The sequence below is a fragment of the Serinus canaria genome, chromosome 2 (assembly GCF_022539315.1).
Source record: "Serinus canaria isolate serCan28SL12 chromosome 2, serCan2020, whole genome shotgun sequence".
Taxonomy (NCBI): domain Eukaryota; kingdom Metazoa; phylum Chordata; class Aves; order Passeriformes; family Fringillidae; genus Serinus; species Serinus canaria.
In genome coordinates, this window is record NC_066315.1 from 17,832,945 (window position 1) to 17,851,190 (window position 18,246).

The 18,246-nt window shown below is 40.7% G+C and overlaps 1 protein-coding gene across 2 annotated transcripts in view; it reads right to left on the minus strand.

Moving 5' to 3' along the window:
* KIAA1217 (KIAA1217 ortholog) overlaps positions 1-18,246 on the minus strand; it is a 356,326-nt gene that overhangs the window by 268,352 nt on the left and 69,728 nt on the right. Inside the window, exon 1 of one of the 2 annotated variants that reach the window (XM_050970267.1) lies at positions 15,952-16,059. The exons of the other annotated variant lie outside the window; for it this stretch is intronic. The gene's annotated coding sequence lies outside the window, so the exon portion shown is untranslated. Of the gene's footprint in view, positions 1-15,951; positions 16,060-18,246 lie in introns of those variants that run through there. 2 annotated transcript variants of the gene reach the window in all.

Consider the following 18,246-nt stretch of genomic DNA (forward strand, 5'->3'; position numbering starts at 1 on the left):
CCTGGAGGTGAGATAGCAGCAGCTGACGTGGAGGGGCCCTGTTGGCAGAGACTAGAAGAGGCTGCTACAGCTGATGCACACAATTGAACTGACACTGCTGTTCTCACCACCCCCTCCACCCTGCCTTTTTTAAGGGACATTTTTCAGACACCAAATCAGAAACATGCAAACATGAATGGCTGATACCTACATTCTGATTAAGTCATTAATAACGTGGACCAGATACCAATCCAGTCATGAAGTACTTCCTGAAATCTGAGAATACTTCAAGAGTAACCAGAGAAAGACCATTAATCTTTAGATTAATCTTTTTAGATTATGTCTCTCTACATACTATGTAAACATAGATTTAACAATTGCATCAGTCATTTTTACCGAATTCTGTTGCAGCGATATTAATTATATTTTTAAAAATATATAAATAATATAACCCCAGATATGGTTACAGACACAGACAGAGATACCCCCAGCCATCCAAGAAGTCATCACATGAGATTACTAAATCTGGTCAAACACTTCCAGAGAAGTACAAAGCACTTTGCTTTAACTTTAAATCCTGTGAGTTCTTCAAAGTCTTTTTCTGAGATATCAACTAATCAAGGCTTTTTTCTTCAGGAGGTGAAATAATTGCTGTCCCTCATCACCTAAATTTTTCTGACTGCTTCTTCTACTTGTTTATGTGTCAGATACAAATATTTGCCTCCCATAAGCCTAGCACAAATTATAGGGGAAAAAGTAAAATAATATCACTTTATTTCCATGCAAGTTTTAATCTTTTCAATTAGGTACAAAAGTGCATGTAAGTAATTATGAAAAAAATTTTTTTTCAATAAGAAAGACTATCTCCTAAGAACAAAAATGTGAGACATATAAAGCCTAAAAAAGAGTGGATTAGACTTGCTCAATTATCCAAGGGTTTACTGAAGGCACAGAGCACAAGTACACTAAATGTCTATAGTATTTTATTGTTCCCTTAGATTTCTGAACAAAGAAAAAACAAAGAAGGAAAACCAGCATAGGTTGGATCCCTTTCTATTTCTCCCTCAAAAAAAACCCCTCCATGCACATTCACCCAGTGTTTGCTTTCTAACCTCATCCTTGTACGCAGAAGGAAAACCTGTAGATGAGAATTTCACTGCAGCCAGGTTAAGCAGAAGGACTCAGAGTTGGCTGAGCTTCACTATTTTTCTGAAGAGACACTTTTCCACTTCCTCTGCCCATCTCCCTTTTATTGCCAGCATCCTCTTTCAAGTGGTTATTTAGGCACTTTTCCTCACTGTTTTCCTTATGCCCTCAGACTGTGATCAAAGCCCTGCTGCATCCCTCAGCAGGCAGGAGTCATTGCTCTCTTGGCTGCTGCTGATGACAGCAATGACTACTTGTGCCTCTGAAGCACTGAAAAGACAGCAGGAAAGTTGATGTGAGAGGAGAGGATCCACTGTTAAAACAAAAAAAGCTGAAAAATAATGCATGTTTAAGATGTTACTACTGCTTTTTCCCTAGCCTCATTATACTTATTCATAAAAGTCAACAATATTGTCACCAGATAACCTCTGAAAGATGAAGATCTGCTAAAGCCAAAATCAGTGCAAATAATTATGAAAAACAAATTGTTTTTTTCTCTGGATGTATCCTATCTGTTGTCATATTCAAATAGCAGTTTTTTAAACACAGCCTTGAAAAGTTCACTTCTGCCTCTGCTGCTTGCTCTGCCTTTGCCTGCTGTCATCCAGCAGCTCCCTAATCTCCCACTCAAAGTTGGTCTGTAGTTCTGGAGCTCAGCTCAAGAGGAGGTGGCTTGGCAAGCATCTGCCCTGCTGCTGAAACTGGGGTAGCTCCCGAGAGAGAGCAGAGGAGAACAAAGGAGCCTGTAATGCTACAAGAGGACTAGAAGGAAGCACAGGAAGGAGCTCATTCTTGTTTGGAAACAAACAAACAAACAAAAATTCCAATCCAAACGCTGAATTAACATTATTAAGCAGTTTCTTTGTTGCAGCAGTCAGAGCAGCAGCACAAACAGGCCCCAAGAGGTGCAGGCAATATGGATCTTGTACCCACACATGCAAAAATACATAAAACTTACCAGTGCTACTTTGTGCTTTTGAAAGCAGAAAAATAACAAGTAGTCCTACCAATTAGACTTTCAAAAGAGCATAAATAACTCATGTCTTCACACCCCACAAAGTTTCAATGAAGTTGACTGCCTTCTTCTCTTGAGCCTTCTTTAACTTACACAGCTACCCAAAAACTTACTGGAGGTTAGACAAATCATTATGATGAACGAGGACCAATTCAGAAACAATCAGGAAAAAAAAAATCATTAAGATATTGAGCTCTATCTTGAGATACTGGAAACAAATTGCTGCTGAAATTCAGAGCTGATGTAGAAGCTGTACATACTGTGTACTCACATGTCAGGGCTTTGGCAGGCAGAAGGTGCACCAGCAAGCTGTTCCTGCCCACATCACCTATTAATCAACCAGATTCGTATGAGCATGAGAGACCATCCAGTGAGATGCAAATTTCCTGAGACTGCATTTCATCTTCTCCCCCAGCAAAAGAGGATGAGTAACTGCAAAACCTTGTTGTTCCCCCTTCTGTTTCTATCACCACCATCAGGACTTTGGGAATGAAGAGTAAGTGTGTATGGATTTAATCTCCACTGGGCATTTGCTTTATTCCCCTGACTGTTCTTACAATGCAGACACAATGAAAGTGACTGCTGACTCTCTGTCTGGGCATTAGCTCAGAGGCAGCAGCAACCAGGTCAACAGACACAAGTTATGCACCAGCCAACTATTGTGGCACTTCCAGTGTGAGGCCACTTAAACTGCATCTGCTAATCCCTCGGTTCTGCATGCCCAGCACAGACAAAGCAGGCAAGGCTGCACCTAAATACCCCCCTTCCCTATAGATATAAAGAGGTCTTTCCTTTCTAACCCCAGGGATTGGAGTCTGTTGTGCAGCTTCATTTGATGCTGTCTTGTTTTTCTTTCTGAGAAAATCAGTACTTACAATGTGCCAAATAAACTTCCCCCATGCAAAAGAGCAAGTGAGATTCAAAAAACTGAAATGGTCAAAATATTGTCTCATCCCCACTGAATAAGATCTTCCAGTGCTGTATAGAAAGCACTTCTGGTAAGAGTGACTTCCCCTGCACTCCCTTCCCTGGACATTCCTGACAGCTAGGGTATATTAAACAGTTTAAATTACTAAAACCTCCAGGCACCCTGAGGACAATCCATGCTGCCTCCATACCTCATAGGTCATACACTTAAAATCTGTAACAAAGGCCAGTAACTTCTCAATGAAGATATTCCAAATATCCAATAAAAATGAAAGATTATGGAATGGCATCCAGAATGCTCCTTGTCCTCAGGGGGGCAAGGTCAACATGGGCCTTCCCTCGCTAAACACACTGTGCTTTCATAACTCTCATTTATATAGACTATATGAAATCACCCGCTTAGGAGATTTAAAACCCACATTTCTTCTTAACCAAAACCAGAAGTGTAGTAGAAACACAAAAAGTTCTTACTAGCAAATGATAAAGACACTCATAGATCACAATATATGCAGTTTTTATTATTAAAATGTTCAAAGATCGAGAATTTAAACAACCAGTTACATTATTGCCATCAATGAAGTGTCCAAACTCAGATTCTAGATGCTGCATGGAAGCACACACTCACAGAGTACACTGCCCTAGTTTCCCTAGCATGCCTGTGTTGAGGGGATATCTACATTCACCTAAAGCAATGCATTAAGACTATTTTAAAGTGCAGGGCTTTGAACAATTGTTAATGCTATTACTCAGCTGCACTGTAACAAGTTATGGAAATAAAGGGGACTTGCAGCAAGCTCAAACAGGGACACACACTTGAGGCATGAGGCTGTGCACACATGGCCACATACACACCTCTGAGTATTAAACCTAATTTACACAAGACACTACCCATGCAGCAAAAATATAGTAAATCACCTAAAAAAACCCCTTCCTTTAGTTTTCAGTGGATAAGGCTAAGAAAGATAAAGAGGTTTGTTCAACTACAATTCTCTTTTCCTCTTCCTTACTAACCAATGTAACCAATTGTGCCTTGCCATGGAGGAGGGTTACAGAAGGCAATTTTAAAAAGGAACAAAAAGACTGAGGGAGAGAGGGACACAATTATGCAGCTAATGCCTCACACTGGCACTGTCAGCAGCAGAGGACAGACATCCTTATGACAGGATTAACTTTGTCTGTACCCCCACCATCCTCCCCCTCTGAAGTGCACAGAGGATAATCACTGGAGCAGGCACCAAAACATTTAGCAAACATCATCAGTGTTGGAAGAGGTGCCATGTTTGCATCACCAACACAGGGGGGAGAGGCAAGGGAAAGATATTTCTAAAGACCAAGCAAGCCATAGCTGCTTAACACACATTTGAAGCATCAAGAACTGGAAGGTGGAAATAACAGTGATGACAAGTTTGACACGGAACAAAAATTAGTTGAGTGGTTCATGGAAATACTGTGCATATGTGCACACTTGCCATTTATATCCCTGCATGATTTTGCATGATTGTCCTACTTTCAAAACACTTCAGTCTTTACTGAAACTTTTCCATAGTCTAGGGCATGCTTACATAAACTGTAAGTGTGTAGACAGCTTTTTGCCTTCCAAATTATTATTTTCACTAGTTTCTTGAGTAATAAGTCCATGCTTGCAGAAATTTGTCAATTTAACAAGCTGTTTATTAATGAGAGGCCAGCAAGGTTAGTTAGTTAAAAAAAGTCAACAGTCTGGTTTAATTACATCAAGCACAGGAACTGAAGTGGCCTGAATGCACATAAACAGTCTGGGAGCTCATAAACACAATGTAAGAAAATCCATAAAATTCTTAAGTATTGGTTTGTGTGTTCATTGTACATTGACTCATGCTACTATTACTTACTATTTGATAGTATCAGCAAAATGATTGGGATTTTATAAACATAAATAGACAAACTTACCTTCAAAAAAGCATTTGCACATTGGACAACAAAAAGAAGATAACAGAATGGAAAAACAGTTGAGATAAATAAACTGGGATAATAAGAAATCATTACATTCATCACTGTTAAGTACTTTGATATTGCATAAAATCTATTTAATGTATATAGTAGGATGGTCCATGTATCTCCACGAGCTGTCCTTTGATTATGAAGGTGAGACCCTTTTGTCCCTCATCCTGAGACAGCATCAACTGGAAACATCTGGATATAACCTGTCAGACTCACCAGACAGATAACACCAGGGAAAGCAAGACCCCAAAGCATTGGGGAAGTGCAGTTTGAAGTGTCAGTGTCCAGGGGTACCAACACCATCTAGGGGAATGATACTATCCTGCCATGCACGACACTGGCAAAGTATTCTTCAGTCTTTTCTGCTGAAGAGTTGTCCCTGAACAAGAAAAACATATTTCTGTGAGGAAAAACTTCTTGAGAAGACAAAGGAATGGAGAATGCTTCAGCCTAATTGAAGGGTTTAGGCACTCAGATGACAGGCCTCAAAACACAGAAGCTTGGTGCTTATATTTTAGCAAATTCTGTGCAAAAAAAAACCCCCAGGTTGATGGGACAGAAAATTAAAAAAAAAAAAAAAAAAAAGAACACAAAACCAGAGGCAGGAGGCAGTACTTCATACAGATACCCCACATCCTACAGCCCCAAACATCAAAGAGGTTGAGATATCAAAGTTCTAGACTGGGAGAGACTGGTGCTCATGGTGTTTTGGGGCATGGAGTATGGGGGATTTTTGCAAACAAACATTATGTAGACACTAACAGGATCAGTGGTAGCAAGAAGCTGCTTAAGACTGCACTAACTGCAGTGGAGTGGCAGTCTCAGAACTGCTATGCAAATCTCAGTTTCCTGAGCAGCTTTACAGTAAATATCCAGTATTACATCTTTAAAAATGAATGTCATAATTTTGTAGAAATTTTTTCTTTAAACTTGTCTTTATAGAATTCATTAAAAAGACATAAGAAACTAACTGCAATTTGGAAATATAATTTGTTTTGCAGCTAATTCTAATCTAGATTTCAGGGCAGATGAGATATTATCTGGCTTTTTCTTGTCCTATGGCTCCCTCTCACTGGAGCACATCAAAACCAATTGCATTATTTACACTCCAAAGTATGAATCAAAGTCCAAAAGGTTTTCTATAACAGAGATAAAAGAACAGAGCACTGACATGATCCATCACACAAGTGAAACACAATAAAGCTTCAACCCTAGGCAGGACATCTGTATGCTATGCTGCAACAGAAGCTTCCAAAGCCCCCAGAGTCTTTGAAGACTGATGTGGCAATTCAATTTGATGAAAAGGCCCATATTAAATTTCTTATATAGCGTACAAAGTGAGTTTATATTTCAGTTTTGGTTTATAATGTTTAATCATGAAACATCTGAATCAGCAAAAGAAGGAGGATGGTTCTCTATATCAACATGTCTTCTTTTTGTTTGCCATGTTTAATAAAGAGCACATTTATGAATCCCCTCTGTGGATTTCAGTCTCTTTGAGGAATTCAGACCAGAAGTGAGGTAGAAATAGAGAAAGGTTTTAATGCAAAGGGATGAGTCATTCAAAGATTTCCTAAATATTTATTTGCCCTACAGGAATCACTTGATGGGTGGAGCATGAATTTGGGTAACAGCACATAAGTCCCCCCACCTCTCTGTTTGCAATGCAGGGGTGGCACAAAGGCACACACAAAAGCTTCAAAGGTTGTGGGGGGCTGTGGGCACATCTTTGCATGTGTATGGGGACAGGAAGGGGCAGGGGAGGATAGCAACACAAATTTTTCAGTCTAAACTTTTCTTTTACAAGAACAATGCAGAGAGATTACAAAAGGGTGTTTTCTTTGGACCTGAAGTGCTATTTGGGAAATGAGAACTATTTCAAATGGTCCCACTATGTTGTTGCAAATAGTCCCACTATTTAATGAAAGGCCCCATTTTATTACCTCGTGCCCAAGTGACTATATGAAACAGCAATGGGCAAACATTTTTAAGCAAGTTTTTTTTAAATTCAATTTTCTACATCACAGGCAAATAAAGGCAGCCTACAATGTGAATTATTTTGGGGGGAAAGGGGTGATTTTTAATACACTAACAACATCAGCCTCAGTCAGGTAATATTACTTTAACAACACCTCATAAAACTGCATTGCTTTAAAATCTTAAATGCCAGAGAGCAGACACAGCAATAAATATTGATGGTGGGGGGTGTTGCTTTTAGGGCAATGTTTTTGGCTTGTCTATTTATAACATAAGAGTAGAAGGCTGCTCTTCAACACAGCTTTTGAAACTCTTCTCTGGATACTCCTTTGGACGTCTGCAGCACAGAAAGGGTACAGGTAACTCCTACTGAAATCTAATGCATTGAATTTTAATGCATTCGAAGCTGACATGCCACAAGGTCTCCATTATTGGTATACAGTAAAATGACTCATTTTGTCAGGTACTTAATTGATGGCAGAAGGAAGTTTTGGACCACAGGCATTTATTTCAGTGGAATGCCCACAAACACAGCCTAGAAGGGAAGTAACCTTCTATGGTCATGGTATTATTTTAAAATTATCTGCCTACATAAATATGACAGTGTCCCCTATGCACAAGATAGTGCTCCTAAAAACATGCTTCCTTGAAAATGTTTATGTTTACAATCTGAAAAAAAACCAAACAGTTATTAACAGTGCTAAAACCAAGAATTATTTTTAATTTTATCAAATCACATGAAGAATGCTTTTAAGTTTTACACTTTGGTTTACACTTATAGCATCAAATGTACCCTTTCTGCTCTACCAAGAAGCCTGAAGGGCACTAGATCAGTCTAATACAGAAGCCTGCAAATGAACTCATTGCTTCTGAGCACAGGCTGTGCTGAAATGCTCTCACTATTCTCTCTGCTACCCTCTAGTGAACAAGGAAAAATAAGTTCCAAGTGCCTTTGAATCTTACACTGAATTAAATCTTTAACTGAATTATTAATCAATTCAGTTTTCCGGTTTCAGACTAAAATAGAGACCTCTCTCAACAGCACTTCTGGCAATTAGTTTTCCTGGCTTTGTCACTCCATAAATTGTGTGCAAACTGCCTTTAAAGACACTTTTTTGTTGAGGAGGTCATTGAATTAGTTGATCTTAAGGTCTTCTCTCTGCATTCAGGACCTTTTCTTTCCCCCAGTGATTCACTGATAACAGTTTAAAACATTTTTTTTCAGTTGTAACTTGCTTTGAACCAAGTTTTTTGAGGTTTTTTACAGATGGTGAAGAACTACTTGTCTTCCTTTTAGGGAGAACATCGGGAAAGAAGGATGCAGTGGAGAATGGAGCATTGGAGAAACTTAGAGAATTTGCAGTAATTTGGTACCTACTGCCAGACACAAGAAAGGGGTATTTCACTGAACTACTTAATAAAAGTGACATTCAGGACATATTGTGAAGGTTACTACACTGTTACTGTTTGCTTTTGCTGTTCCTCTGCACCATTTCTAGCTCCTTTCCTGCCTCTTTCTGAGGATTAAACAGATGGTAAATAGAAACTAATTCCTGTGTAACTCACCATCTGGCTAATAGATGCATTTTTGCATAGGCTCATTAGCATGCTTGTTCCATTCCAAATCCTCCATAACAGTTTTGTCTCTGTCTGTATCATCTTGGTAACATGGTTAATAAATGCAAAATGCATATACAAAGTTGCAGTTCATGTGGAACATAATCACAGCTTTTAACTAACCAAAACATCAGAAATGGGACTCGACCCAACCCTCCTGAGCATCAGCTGCATTTGCTGTCTGGTCCACTTTTTGATTATTATTTTATTCTGCTTGAATATCTGCCTTTAATTTACCCCTGGTTCATTTTTTACCTGAGATGCTCTCTGCAAGAAAAAGCAACCACTAACTTAATCTTTATAATCATCTTTTTACTTAGAGGGAAAGGCAAATCATTGAAAAAAAATGCCTTCAAACCTAAGCTTATTTGAATTATAGCTTGGCTAGCTTTTCCCTTTATAATTACCCTGAGATACTTAAAAGCAAGAAGAAGAATGACAGGGCTAATTTTAGCCTATTCAATAGCATTACACAGTTCATCAAGAACAGGGAATTTATTTTTTTTTTCTCCTTGACCAGTTCTGTCCCCATTTAATAATACTGGTCAGAAAGTTCAAAACTTGGGTTACTCAGGCTCAGCAAATTACTGCTCAGAAGTGGCAGTGTCATGACAGACTAACAGTCACATAAACACAAAGTCACAAATACACACAGGTCAGACTGAAGGTGGGATTCAGCAACAGCCAAGTGGAAGTCAAGAACAGCAGCACTGTGCATTGCATTAACTAAGGATATGCTAAGTCTCTCCTCAGCTACTTGTGAATCAACTTGAAATGAAAATGTGAAACATTCAGAGGAGAAAAAAAAAATCTACTGATGTTCACTAATATGTTATCCATGAGAGCTTTAATACAGCCAGATAAAACAGTACAAGCATGGAAATCTTATGCCAAATACTGGGGGAATGACAGCAAAACCAGTGGACTGGAGCCTGCACAGGATTAGGATGTGCACAGACAGCACCTGCTCTACAGCCCATCATTGCACCATGCTGCAGATGTGGCTCAGGGGCACAGCATTCCAGACAGCCAGAACCAGGGCTGGTTTTACACTGCTGCTAAGGTCTCAACAGAGAGAGGCAACCACAAGGAGACAAGTTTGTCATTGACCTGAAATGAACCAAACACCAACATCAGATTTTTGTTGGTCTGGGTAGTACTGTGGAGCTAATGGAAAGGGAAGAATAGAGAGGAAATAAGAGTGGAAGAAGCAATGACGGAGAAGAAAGGTAGGCACAAAGGAGAAGAATAGAGAATGAAAATTGGTTGAGAAGAGGGAAAATCAAAAATGCACAAAAAATGTTGGTTGCACAAGCCAACAACAGCAAAGCTGGAAGACTAGATATGCCCAGCAATTTTCAAGAGACAGCATTTCAAATGCATCAAGGATATGCTGCAAATAACTTGTTTATCCAGATTTATCTATGTGCAAACACAGCTCATGACCAGTTTTTACAGAGCCCAACTCAGAAAATCTTCTTTAGCAAAAATTCTGATATGGACAGTGCAATTTCTGACTGTAACTCCAGCCCACCCATCAGTGAGACTACACTTCCTAGTGGTCTGATAGGTTTTGTCCCAGTTTTATTTGGCAAGACTATCATTACTCATTTATACTTGCACATGGACATGAAAACATAATCATTTTACCTCAGATTACTGAATTAACAGCATGGCTCTAAGAACTCTGGTTTTAAAAAAGAAAACTCTAGAGAGAGCTACATTGACTCTGAAGACAGGTGGCTAATTTCAGATCTCTTTACCCAAGATGTTGCAGACCCTCAGTTTCAAGTGACAATACTGTCAAGGGCTTAGCAGACAGAGGTTTTGACCTTAGTCATCTAAGTTTTAGAATTCCTGTATGGTACACTGACAAAGTTCTTCAGTTTTTAAAGTGCTGTTCTCAAGGCAACAATGCACTCATTGCTTAATTCCACACTGGACAAATTCCACACTTCAGCAGGAAGTTCTGTTCCAAGCAGAATTTGCAATTATCAGACCCAGAAAAAAAAAAAAAAAAAAGAAAAGAAAAAAAAAAAAAAAGTCTGTCCTTTTTTGTAATACCAGCCATTCATATTTCCACAGCTCTTTTCCAGTCCTTTGTACTTCTGCATCTGAGCTGTACCTCTTGGCTATGGGCTTCACAGTCTTCTTCAGAAGAAAATGACAGACAGTAGGATAAAAGGGACATTTAAGGGTCCAAGGACCAATTTTTCTTCACTCCAGACAGCAAACCTGTTTCAGAGACTCCCATCCACAATCAGTACCCCACACCTGACATGGCAGTATTTGGACATAAGGCTCACTCTTACACCAGGGTCTAAAGCAGTACAAAGAAACCTTCCAAAGACAAAAAAACCCCAACCCCCTAAAAGGCAATTAATGGGAAAAGAGTTGAGTTATCTAAACTGACTTCTGTCTGGGCCTGTGTTTTTTGTTTTTCAGGCAAGGTTTGGGTAGTGGGGGGGCTATCTGCGAGAAGCTGCCAGAAGCTTCTGCTATGTCTTGGCAGAGCCAGTGCCAGCTGGCTCCAGGACAGACCCGCCACTGCCCAAGGCTGAGCCCATCAGTTATGGTGGTAGAGCCTTTGGGATAAGATATTTAGGAAGGAAAATAAAAAGTTATTGGGCAGAAGTAATTTTCAGCCAGAGAAGGAGTGAGAACATATGAGAGCAACAACTCTGCAGACACCAAGGTCAGTGAAGAAGGAGGGGCAGGAGGTGCTCCAGGTAGAGAGCAGAGAATGCCCTGCAGCTCCATGGAGAGGGCCATGGTGAGGCAGCTGTGCCCCTGCAGCCCATGGAGGACTGGAGCAGGTGAGTGCCTGAAGGAGGCTGTGGTCATGTAGAAAGCCAAGTTGGAGCAGGCTCCTGGCAGGACCTGTGGGAGACCCATGCTGGAGCAGGCTGCTCCTGAAGGACTGCACCCCATGGAAAAGACCCCATCTGAGTTCCACACTGGAGCAGTTAGTAAAGAACTGTAGCCCGTGGGAAGGACTCACATTGGAGAAGTCTGGGCAGGACTGGCTCCAGGGGAGCAGTCCTGCTCCCCTGGAGCCAGTCCATGCTGAGCAGGCAAAGGACTCCTCTTCCTGAGGAGGAAGCAGCAGCAGAATCAGCACGTGATGAACTGACCATGATCCCCACTCTGAATCTCCCTGCACTGCTAGGAGATGGGAAGCAGAGAACTGGGAATAAAGTTAGGCCTGGGAAGGAGGGAAGGGTGGAGGAAGAATTTTTTTAAGATTTAATTTTCTTCTTCTTACTTAGTTGTTGTCCTGCTCTGATCTTTTGATTGATAATGACATCATTAATTTCTCCAGATCAGGGCTGTTTGCCCGTGACAGTAATCAGTGAGTGATCTCTCCCTGTCCTTATCTCAAGTCATGATGTCTCATTGCACTTTCTCTCCTCTGCCCAGCTGAGGAGAGTGATAGAAGAGATTTGGTGGCACGTGGTCTAGCCAGGATCAAGACACCACAGGCTGCTGTCACAAATAGAGTGCACCTTTCTCAGCACTACTAATCTGGACTCATTAAAGGTCACCAAATAATTCTGTCTTGGGGCAGGGACAGTACCTACAAAATAGACCTTCTGAGTATAAATCCTTCCAACAGCTGATGATGTGCAGTGGACACAGGGGCAATGCACAATTCCAAGATCTTCAGCAGGAATCAAGAACGGTTAAATCAATGAGTTTAATCAATTGGCACATGTTCACAAGGAAAAATTCAAGAAGGGTGTGGCTTATATAGGACATTTTGCAATGCCCATCCCAGGTGAGGATTAGAACAAATACAAAAGGATAATTACTATCTAATTAGAATATAAAGTTATGACATTGTAGTCTGGGCTTAGCCTGATAATATTAGAGATACAAAGCAAGCACCCACTTAATTATTTCAAAACTTGAACAATACAGAGATGAAGAAACATTTTCTAGAACTGAGATTCATCTCAGCAGAAAATTCCACTTTTCTTTTTTTTCATTTATTTATATTTTAAATCATCAACAGTCCAAATCAGGATTAAAACATTTTCATTTTCATTTAATCAAGATTAAAACATTCCAAATCAGGGTTTCTGAGGCAAAAAAACCCCAAACAATTAAATGGGATTTCAGGCAAATTAAAGTATTGTATATGATAAAAACAAATTTTTTATTTCATGTGATTTTAGCTTCAAGGAGCATACACACAATATAAAAACAGCAGTACAAATCTAGAAACCTCATGCCACCTCATACCACCTTGCAACTGGTGTTTTTAATGTAACAGGACACTGCTCCACTTTCCCTCCTCACTGCTCCCCCCACCACAAAAAAAATCCAAAGCACCACTGAAATATTATTTTTCCCCAAAGGAAATTTGATTTTTACCAAAAGGCATTTTCCAGGAGAAAAAGAACAGCATGAAAAAGACCCTTACCATTGCTTTCTCCTCCTGTGGCAATGCCAAGGAGTGTGCCAGGCTGTTTGACAGACAGCTCTGTCAGAACCTTTGACTCTCTGTCTCCTACCAACATCTGCCCAGTTAGAACAGACACAAAGCATGCTGCCTACCTTTTGCTTAGTTCATTCCCAGCTTGCTGCTTACAGATGGGGCAAAATTACTGAAGCCATCTGGAAATATTATCATTATACATTTGCAGAGGGAAGTCTGGTGGTTCTTTCCATCTAACTCCTATTATTGTTTTTCTGTTCAAGGATTTCAAATGTGGGTTTTTTTAGAATACAATAAGCCAAATTCAGAACCACTCCAGACAGAAGTCCTGCCAAAAGTAACCTCCACAGACTGAAAAACGTTCACCGCCCAGCAGGAGCAGTGCAGAGTCCATCCCAAACCAGTGTGACAGGCTGAGCAGCAACCCAACTTCTGCCACTCAAAACCCTGAGCTAGGAAACCTACAGGACTGGGTCAAATGCTTTGCACAAGCTCAGGTAGGTGGTGTCAGTCACTCCTTCCTCCTCCACCAACACCTTTACCTCGTCATAGAAGGCCACCAAATTAAGGTCAGGAGTTATTTGCCCTTAATGAAGCCATGTTGGCTGTCAGAAATCAACTTCCAACTTTCTATGTGCCTCAGCATAGTTTCCAGGAGGATCTGCTCCTGAGGTGCCAGGAGCAGATCCTCCTGGAAACTGTGCTGAGGCAGACACTGAAGTGGAACTGACAGGACTGTAGCTCCCTGGGTCTTCCTCATATTCCTTCTTAAAATAGGCATTATTTTTTCCCCTTCCCAGTCAGTAGGAACTTAACCGGACTTCTCAAATATGATGAAAAATGGCTTAGGCATTTCATCTGCCAGTTCTCTTAGAACATTTGTCTCAGATACATTTCATCAGATCTCATGGACTCGTGCCCTTTCAAGTTCCTTAGGTGGTTTCTAGCCTGATCTGCTTCTAGAGCAGGTGGTTCCTCCTTTTTCCCAGTACACATTTTTCCCTCCTGCAATTTAGGCAGTGTGGCTGGAGTACCTGTCAGTGAATACTGAAGCAGAAATGTCATTAAGTACCTCAGCCTTCTCCAAATCCCAGGTAACAAGGTCTCCCATTTCTTTCTAGAGAGGGCCTCCTCTTCCCCTTATCTTTCTTTCACCACCACATAAACAGCAGTTTTTCTTGTTGCCCATGATGTCCTGTTACATCCCTGATCAGCTTTAATTCTATCAGGGCTATAACTTTTCTAACCAAATTCCTGGCTGCTCAGAAAACCCCTCTGTTCTTCCCAGGCTACCTGTCCTTGCTTCCACTCTCTAGAAGCAGGCTTCTTTTTTGTGTTTGAGTTTGTCCAGAAGCATCTTGTTCATCCATGCAGGCCTCCTGGCATCTTTGCATAACTTGCTTTTTATTGGGATGTATTGCTCCTGAGCTTGGAGGAGGTGATCCTGGAATATTAATCAGCTTTTGTGGGTCCCTTTTCTCTCCAAGGCTTTATCCCACACTATTTTACCAACACTGAAGAACCCTGGGGAGGCCAAAGCCTGCTTTCCTAAAGTCCAGAGCAGTGAGCTTGCTTGCCTCCTCCCTGCTGCCCCAAGGATCTTGAATTCCATAATTTTATGGCCACTGCAGCCCAGTTTGCCCTTTGAGTTTCATCTTCTGCATCAGTCCCTCCTTGTTGGTGAGATCAAGGTTATATATAGCATCTTTCCTTGTTGGCTCCTCTATCACTTGGAGAAGGAAGTTATCAACAACACCTTTCAGGAACCTCCTGGATTGCTTATGTCCTGCTATGTTGTCCCTCCAACAGCCTTTGGGGAGGTTGAAGTCTCCCAGAAGGACTAGAGCTTGTGAATGTGAGGATGCTCCTGTCTGTCTCTAGGGACCCTCATCCATTCAGTCCTCCTGGTCCAGTGGCAGACCCCCACTGTAATGTCACCTGTCCCTTCCCTCTCTTTAATCATGACCCAGAGCTCTCGGTCAGCTCCTCATCCATCCCCAGGTAGAGCTCCATGCATTCCAGCTGGTCATTATCATAGGGAGCAACACTCATTCCTCATCTCTCCTGTCCTTCCTAAAGAGCCCAAGTCCTTCCATTCCAACACTCCAGTCATGGGAACCATCTGACCACAACCAGATCACATCCCTGCAGCCTTCACACATCTCTGACTCCTCCTGTTTGTTCCCCATGCTACCTGTGTTTGCACAGATATTTAACACGGGCCCCTGATGTTACTGACTGCAGTGGCAGCAATTCCTTTATCCTGCTCTTCAGGTGCTCTCCTACCAACCTCTGTGATCACTCTCCAGGCTCTGGGCATCTCCTGCTGGTGCTGGCATCCAACTGGTAGGAGTGGGATAGATTGTGGTTCCCCTCCCTTGGCAATCTTTGTTTGAAGCCCTCTTCACCAGCTGGCAAACCTATGATGAAATACTGCAGTTCCTTCCCACCTCAAAGACATTATTATTCAAGTGCACAATACAGCTACAGCTCATCTGCTGCAGATAAATCCTGATTTTGAAAGGACAGCCAAACGGATTTCTCCACACAGTTCCTCCTGTATTTTAAATAAGCTGGTAGAAATCTTCTATTCTCAGACTGGTGGGAGCTAGTACAAACCTGCCCCTTACCCTGGCAATATGAACTTTGCACCTTGCACATTGCTATTACCAAGAGCCTTACAGGAAACAAGAAGAGTTCTGGGTAGTTTAAATCAACAATTTAAAGCATAAACATCTCCAGTCCACCTTTGCCTATGTCTACCAAGAAGAGCACCTAATTGTCCCAGATTGCCACCAACCACCACCAGCATTTCAGAAAATAAAACTAACCTTAACCATAAATATGCTCAAACAAGCCACAAACTTACCATAGCTTTTCAAATGTTGCCCTCACAGATAGGCCAGGGGAAACCCAAGGAGAACTCCACAGCTCTTATCAGCTTGAATTCAAAGGAGGGAGAGAACAGCAACAGGATGGAGCAGGCACAGGCACATCAGGGGAGGAAACAGAGACACTCCTTCTTGCCTCACTGGGTTGTAGCAACTTGAAGCGATTGTAGCCCAGCCCTCCACCAAACTGGTTTGTGCCTTGAAGGGTATGCCAGGAAATTAAAGGCTCATCAGGCACTTCTGCTGTGGCAACATGCTTACATACAATTTTCAGCAGTACATATGTTCACAAGATATATATACTACATGAGTCTGTGTTACACAGATGTGAATAAAACATCTTCAATATAAAACTAAGAAACCATCCTCTCCAGGCACTCAGCCTCTTCTAGGCTGTAAATACACACTGTTAATGCATGGCTGTTCTACAGTAGTTTTCCTGGAAAAAATCATTAGAATTTTACATATTCAAACCCTTCACAAAAATAAAATTTAAGCTTAAATTATGAGCAGAAAAATAAAAAGACAATTTAGATGGAGAGAGGAAAAAATTCTGTGCATGGAATACACACATGCAACTCCTTACAAAAAAATTCCTATCTCTTGATCTTCATGAATTGTTTATAACCATGTTCAGTTAATGTATGGATTTTAATTACTATAAGACAATTATGAAGACAAATCTTTAGCTCAGTAATATTCTCTCTTGGATCACTAACTGAGCTCCAGAAACTAAGGAGGTAAACTGAGTTCCTACCTTACTGCTTCCAACAAGATGTGGAAACCCTTCTCCTAATTCTTTTCATCCACCAGGCCAGGATTTCATCATGACCTCCTGTGGCACAGCTGCACTGACAGAAATCCTCATCCTTGCTCTTTTTTCACATAAAATGAATGGAAAACACAGAGAAGAAGAAACCACCAGTCCCAGGAAGGACAACTGCAGGGACCTCTGTGCTGCAGAGTGGGGCTCTGGTGGGTGATGGAGATGTTTGCTGTGTCCAGACACAAATCCCAGACCCCTCGCAAATCAGCGATTGATTTCCAAGTGTGCTGCTGTGTGTGGGGAGACTAACAACATTCAAATAATGCAAAAACCTATGCAAACCATGCTGGCACTACCAGACAGGCCTAACAGCCCTCCCTCCCCTGGTGTGTGACTTATTGTGTTCCTTCATCATAAAATTATAGATTCATAGAATACCTAAGGTTGGAAAAGATCTCTAAGATCATAGACTCCAGTTTTTAACCCAGAACCACTGTGCTCACCAGTAAACCATGCAGGATGCAACAGAACCAGCCTGACATCCAGAACTGGCAAAATCCATCATCTATACAGTTCCATGCAGAGCAAGGTCCTGCAAACATCATCCACCATTTATTCCTGCCAGCACTGCACATCTCTGTGCCTTCCTTCTTTCTATATAGGAAGAAAATTAAGCTTTTGGAAAATAGGAAGTAATTTACATAAAGTATTAGTGCCTCTTGATGTAACAGTATTCAATATTTTACTCTTTGTTGCTTCACATCAATCACAGTCTCTTAGATTTCAGAGGAATGTTTGCCCAGTCACTGTGCAAAGCCAAATATTGAAAAAAAAATAATTCTTCTCATTTCTTGATGGAAATTAAATATGTATTTATAAGCTCATAGTCCAGGAGACCTCAGGTATTTTGAAATAAACTAAAATATAAAAAAATCATCATAGACTACATTCTGCATGCAAAACTGGCAAATTCTACAATTTCTATCATCAGTTATAAAGATGAATAAAAATTCTTCTAATCAAACAAATGAAGTGAAAAGCTTTCCACAGAATTTCTCATAAATGTAGTCGGGTTACTATTAACTTTATATATCACATTATAAAATTATACATATAATTTTATGCCACATACAGACTGCTGCTCTTCAGCAAATACTGTTTGCCAAAACAGACTTTCCTTTTCCCTTCCATACTTAATTCATATTTAGATACAGGTGTCTAGAGGAAAAACCTACATCTGAACAGAATAATGTATCAGCTATAGGTTTTACATTACTATCCTTAAGAATTCAATGAGGAACTAAAAATCACACTATGATGAAATGACTTTGCCAAGGTTATGCAAAATGGGCCTGGAAAGAAATGGAATGAAACCTTTAATCACCAGGGCCTACTTAACCACAAAAGTCAAACTTTCACTCTCTTGAATATGAAAAAAAGAAATCTAATTTAAAGTGCTTCTATAACCCACTAGAAAGGTACAACATAATTTTGGATATTGAATAAA